This window comes from Aplidium turbinatum, chromosome 12 (assembly GCF_918807975.1).
Source record: "Aplidium turbinatum chromosome 12, kaAplTurb1.1, whole genome shotgun sequence".
Lineage (NCBI taxonomy): Eukaryota > Metazoa > Chordata > Ascidiacea > Aplousobranchia > Polyclinidae > Aplidium > Aplidium turbinatum.
In genome coordinates, this window is record NC_137483.1 from 8870392 (window position 1) to 8877471 (window position 7080).

Consider the following 7080-nt stretch of genomic DNA (forward strand, 5'->3'; position numbering starts at 1 on the left):
GAGGAAAGAAGCAAAAGATTTTATGAGGTCACTAAAGTTAGCTTCTACTTTATAAAAACTTCCAACATAACCAAGCTTCCAGAAACTCATCCCAAATGCCTCCTCTATGTGCCACTGCAAGAGCATAGCATTTTATTGATGTCTGTTACTACAAATAACTTTATTTCCTGTCATTTTAGGCTAGCAATTCTTAACCTGAAATAAATATTATACTGTAATACCCATTAGCTCAGCGATAAAGCGCCCGACTCAAGATCATGCGACGCTGGTTTGGGTTTCAAGGTATACACTTGAGCAATACATTTCAGGATTACTCTTCATTCAAATGCACCTAGTGGATCGAATAATTTCCTGGCAACAACAATCAGAAAGTTTTATTCTGCCAATCTTGGCAACTGGCCTTGCGTTAAAAGCCTCTACAAGTATTCAAAAACTACCAGAAGTATCATGCAAAACACCTATCAAAGGCTTTGTCAGTCAGAAGCCACTTTAACATGAAGAAATTCTGCCAGATCCCAATGACACCACCAACCAATCAGAACATGTTATAAGAGGCTACCAGTCGGAGATAGCACTCAGTTGGAGAGTTAATCCTTGTTTTGAGCTTTATTTGGTAGTTACTTACGAAAGAAAAAAAAGTAGCCTAATGGTAGGGGTGGTAATCGAACCCATGTCATGAAATGATTACTTTCTTGGCCTAACCTCTAAGCCAACCAACTGACAGAGAATCCATCACTTAATTTGCTTTGTAGGCTATCATCTTCTTTCTCCCTTTTTCATGTCAAGAAAAACGGGTGCAACCTAATTCGTACCCTGAACAATTCGTACCCTGAAAAGATCAAGAAAAAAAATTAAATAAAGCCGAAGTCGCTGATCGGAGTTTCCGCAAACAAACAAACTGAAAAGATCGAGAGAAAAAAATAGAACAAAGCCGAAGTCGCTGATCGCAGTTTCCGTTTTTCCGCAAACATTTTAAAATTTCTGGTAATGATTCTAAGAGTTTGCCGAAGTCACTGATTGCAGTTTCTGCAACCATTTCAAAATGGTTGGGGTTGATCGGAGTTTCCGCAAACATTTTAAAATTTCCGGTAATTATCCTAAGAGTTTTTGTTTGTTTACGAAAACTCCGATCAGCGACTTTGGCTTTTTTAATTTTTTCTCTTGATCTTTTCAGGGTACGAATTGTTGGATGCAACCTAGTTCATACTCTGAACAATTCGTACCCTGAAAAGATCGAGAGAAAAAATTAAAAAAAGCCGAAATCGCTGATCGCAGTTTCCGCAAACAAACAAAAACTCTTAGGATCATTACCGGAAATTTTAAAATGTTTGCGGAAACTGCGGAAAAACAGTTCTATTTTTTCTCTCGATCTTTTCAGTTTGTTTGTTTGCGGAAACTCCGATCAGCGATTTCGGCTTTTTTTAATTTTTTTCTCTCGATTGTTTCCTAAGCCTAACCCCTTTTAAAATGTTTGCGGAAACTGCGATCAGCGACTTCGGCAAACTCTTAGGATCATTACCAGAAATTTTTAAATGTTTGCAGAAACTGTGGAAAAACGGAAACTACGATCAGCGACTTCGGCTTCGTTCTATTTTTTTCTCGCAATCTTTTCAGTTTGTTTGTTTGCCGAAACTCCGATCAGCGACTTCGACTATTTTTAATTTTTTCTTCTCGATCTTTTCCTAACCCTAAACCCTTTTAAAATGTTTGCTGAAACTGCGATCAGCGACTTCGGCAAACTCTTAGGATCATTACCGGAAATTTTAAAATGTTTGCGGAAACTGCGGAAAAACGGAAACTACGATCAGCGACTTCGGCTTTGTTCTATTTTTTTCTCTCGTTCTTTTCAGTGTGTTTGTGGAAACTGCGTTTTTCTCTCCATCTTTTCAGGGGGAAAATATTAAAATGTTTGCGGAAAATGCGATCAGCGACTTCGGCTTTTTTTAATTTTTTCTCTCGATCTTTTCAGGGTACAAACTGTTCAGGGTATGAACTAGGTTGCAGCCCAAATTGTTTAGGGTACGAATTTGAGTACATCCAAAAAAAAACATAGCTTATGATTGGTTCTAGGTTTCAATAGTTGTGGCAGAATTTTGTCATGTTACAGTGGCTACCTTGTCAGCAATGTTGCCACTCTCTTGTCATGGAAAAGTACTAGATTTGACTGAAAAAAACACTAGATACACAAAAAAAACACTAGTATCATAAATACACAATCATTTACATGCACAATGTAGAAAAATGACAGCCAATGGCGTTAGTGAGTGTTAAAAGTCCTTAAAATTTCAAAATAGAACTGAATTTCCTTGAAAGTGACAGCCCTGAAGTCATAGCCGTAAAAGAGTAAAACATTTTGGGGGCCAACAAAATTTTCCCCAAATTTGGCCTTTGCAAATATATTGTCAAAAACGCAATATTATTCACAATCTCTGAAGTACAGTATCTGGTAGGCTACGCTACCTACTTTAGTCTACTTTGAACACTTTTCACAGTCATTTGTGTCATCATCATAATCCATCGTCGGTTTGTTCCCCACTAGTGGGGGTGGCCGATTGTTTCCGCGCAGCAATTGTTTTAATCCCTTTTCTCCATTTCACCCTGTCCCTTGCATCTTCCTCCTTCAGTCCGACTTTTTTAAATTCATCCTTCACTTGTTGTTTCCACGTTCTTCTTGGACGACCGCGTTTCCTCTTCCCATCCACCTTTAGATCTAGTGCCTTTCTAAGAAAACTTCCTTCCTCCCTCCTTATCACATGTCCATACCATCTTACTCCATTTGCCCTTGCCAGTTGGTCTATGGTCTCTCTCATCTCTAGCATATCCAACAATTCTTCAGTCCTTTTTTCCCTTCTCGTTTTCACCCCACACATTGCTCTCACCATTGACCTTTCCGTTCTTCTCAGGATTGCCAGTTCACTCTCTCTCAATATCCATGTCTCGCTACCATATAGCATTGCAGGCCGCACACAGCTCCGATATACTTTCCCTTTCATCCTTAGTGAGAATTTTCTGCCATACAACATTTCCCCACATTCCCTGAACTTTGCCCAGCCCAATCTTGCCCTTGTTGTCACCGCTGCTTCACATCCACCACTTCCATTTATCCGATCACCCAGATAACAGAAGTCTGTCACTGTTTCGATGCCATGGCAGAACTCATCATCATGGCCTTCTACTTCATTCCTTCCTTTACTGCATTTCCCACAAACAAAACACTTCGCCAATCTTGTTGCGGCTCTCTTGACATTAGCACATCTTGCATGTACCCACTTTCCACATTCCTTGCATTGCATTGAATTTCTCATCACTCTCTTGCCACATATTCCACAGGGATCTACTTTGCTCTCAACAACTGTTCCTTCTGCTCCACTCACCATCACTTTTGTTTTTTCAAGATTCACCTTCATACCCTTGGTTTCAAATGCTTCTTTCCATTTCTCAAACTTTCTCTCCAGTCCCTCCACACTATTACTTGTCAAGACCAGGTCGTCTGCATACAAAATTTCACTCAATAAGCCCTCCCTCACTCCTTCAGTTACAACGTCAACCACAATAGCAAATATCAGAGGTGACAAAACTGATCCTTGGTGTACACCAACCTTCACAAAAAACTCGTTTGAATAATTTGATCCAACTCTCACTTTTGTTCTTGCATGTATTGTGTATGTGTGTATTTTTTAAAGTATTTATGCTAAATATCTCAAATTTGGTCATCATTGGGTGTAACCAGACAAAAAACTCGCTGTCCACTTTCAAAAGCACTACAAGTACAAACACATTGATGCAGCCAAATAATAAATAGGTGGGGCTGCTTTGAACAATGTCCAAACTTATGCACATCAACATAGCGGTATATCGCTAAAAAAACACTAGATAGCAAAAAAACAACACTAGAACACTAGATGCAATCCAAAAACACTAGATCTAGTGGAAAAACACTAGGAGTGTCACCACTGCTTGTCAGTCCAAGAATAAAGATTCAAAACCAACCAACCCCTCAGATATTTATTCATTCATCATCATCATCACGTGCCGTCTCCGATCCGGAGGTTGGCTGTCACTTTCTTCCACAAGTCACGCTCTTCCGCTACTCTTTTTGTTTCTCCAATGCTTGACAAATCAGCCCACTGTATCACGTCATCTCCCCATGTTCGTCTCCTTCTTCCCCTGCACCTCTTTCCTTCCACCATACCTTCAATAACCAATTGATGTAGCTGTCTTGCCGATCCTCTCAAAATATGTCCCGCGAATTTCATCTTTTGTTTTGCCAAGTCGTTTGCCCATGTATCTTGCACTCCAATTCTTTTCCTAATTGCTTCGTTTGTAATGTGTTTTTTATATGATATTTTTAATATTCTTCTGTAGCACCAGAGTTGAAAAGCATTAATTTTTTTGTGAATTTCTTTGCTGTAGGTCCAACTTTCACTTCCATATGACATGACTGGTTTGATGTAACAAGATAGAAGTCTCAGTTTTATTCATTGCTGAAGGTAAATCATTTGCAAAAAGCGATACACACACATGCTGCAAAGATAAAAGCTTAGTGAGCACTGAAGCTACAGTAGGGCAGTAGGCTACTGGTATTTAGCTTTTTTTTGTGGTGATGTGATTGTACATTTAGACTAGGGGTAAATTTGTTAATCTTGTTTGATAAATTTGCAACACGCAACACTAGCGAAAAAAGTAAAGTAGTCTTCCCCTGTTGATACACAAGGCTACCCTACAGCTCAATAGGAAAGTATTTATTTTTATAGTTTTGTTGTTAAACCAAAATAGGCTATCAGAGCCAATCATAGATTCCCACTTTTATCCTTCATGTAAAACCTAACGTAACGTATTCCCTCACAAACGACAACTAGGCTAATTCGTCCCTTGGACAACTTACCGTACCGTACTCGCCCTAGGAATTCGGTCCCCAATAAAGTGAAGACATGAGAAAATGATTTAATAATCGGACAGGACAGAAATCGAATCCGGCAGATGTCGCTAAAAAGTGTTTCCAGTAAAAAAACATGATTTTTCAGTCAAGGAAAAGTTTATATTTTTTAAAAACTGTAAACAGTATTTTTATTTTCTCACGCAGGGATATCTTGACACTTTTAAGAGTTAAGTGAGGCTTCCTGTGAGTGAGGTTAACTGAGTTTTGAAATCGAGCCGGTGGAGTGAGGCACCATTCCACTGACCACTACGCCACTCACAGTGTTGTACGCGTCATTGAAATAAATTGAAGGCGTCAGCGTTAGCGCGAATCGCCTAAAAACTTTACGGCGTAAAATATTGCGTAAGCTCTTAAAGAATTTGACGGCGTCAGCGTCAGCGCTAATTTCTAGCGCTATTTTTTGCCAGTGTATTATAAGACGGAAATATTTCAACCAAGTTTAGGCCAATGATAGCTATGTTTGTTTGTTTGTTTGTTTGTTTGTTTATCTTTATCCTGCATTGCGGGAAAGCGGACTTGAGCGCTATGCATCGTTGTACGCCTTCCGACATACACCTGACCCACGCTGCACCCGACAGCAATGTCTGTTTTCCGGTTGTCTACTTTACTTATGACTTAAATTTGGTACTACCCATTACTCGAAATCGATCACTAGGTAGGCCTAGAGGCAATTATCGTTAAGTTTCTTGCCCAGAGAAACAACAGCAAGTGCGGGTGGCTGGAGTCGAACATGCAGGCTCTCAACTGCGAGCCCAACGCGCTAACCACTCGGCCACGGCTATAAATAAAGACCAGGTATTATATTTTGAAACTGTATTGTAATTAGCTGCTTAGCTTATTAGTTATTTCCTTACAGAAAAACAAGCATTTCAAAACGTTTGTCTGACAATCTGCTGCGTTTGGGACCCATATTGTCCTTTTCAAGTAAAAACATGCGTTCTACAGCAGCGCTGGTTGGTATTGGTGTGTTGTATTTCAAAACAAGTTGAAAGCGTTTACTCAGAAAGGGTGTCCGACGTTTTTTCGTAAACAGTTGTTCGTACAAAAATTGTTCGTAAATAATTGTTCGTAAAATTAATTCTTCGTAAAACAATTCTTCCTAAAGCATTTTTTCGTGCATGCAGTTGAAATTTGATGTAGCCTATACGAAGAAATGCTTTACGAAGAATTGTTATACGGATTTCATTTTACGAACAACAGTTTACGAACAATTGTTTTACGAACAACTGTTTACGAAGAATTGTTTTACGTACAGCTGCTTACGAACAATTTACCTATAGGCTATAACCCTCGGAAAGGTATCACTGTTCCAAGCGTGCTGTGATAGTTTAGCATGTATAAATCTTTTAACGAGGTCCATTGGTCCACTGCAGCAATATCGCTCTTTTCAGGGGCATAGAGCTCTTGAAATAAAGTATCTTCAACGTCCGCGATGCCATTCATGGATTTTTCGCTTTCTGTGTCTGAACCCTCGTTCTCAATACATGGGTGATCACCATTTGGCGAACTTCTTCCGCGTGTATTCCAGGGAGCCATTCCAACCAACGCAAAAGCCGGTAATTCGGATGAGTCGCGCTGGCCAGAATACATTGTGAAACCATAGATGAAACTCTTATTGTGAAACGAGATTTTCCATGAAAACAAAAATTGACGCATAGCGCTTGACGCTTAAAATCGGCAAAATAGTTGACGGCGCTATCACTTCCGTCAACTGAAAATTAAACTGACGGCGCTAGCCTCAGCGTCAACAAAAAGTTGGCGCCGTCAAATTGACGGCGTCAACGTACAACACTGGCCACTCAATACGCCTAGTAGCCTATCAAGATATCCTTGTCTCATGGTGTATCACATTATTTTTTGGACAAGGGCATTGAGTTCAAAGCGTTTGAATTTTATAAAACCATAAATAGCTCAACTTTCTGATGATCCTAATCAGGGGTGTATTCCTAGCATTTTATTTGGGGGGGGCTCTATTAACACCTAGCTGTGTTGTTAGACAAAGAATAAGTGCAGCAATTGGTGTAGGTGAGCCAACAATCTTTACCTTTTTTAAAAAGAAACACTGTTCAATTTGTATTTATTAATTTCTAAACATCATAGCGAAAAAAAAACCACGCTAAAACATAGCTTGAAGTACAGAA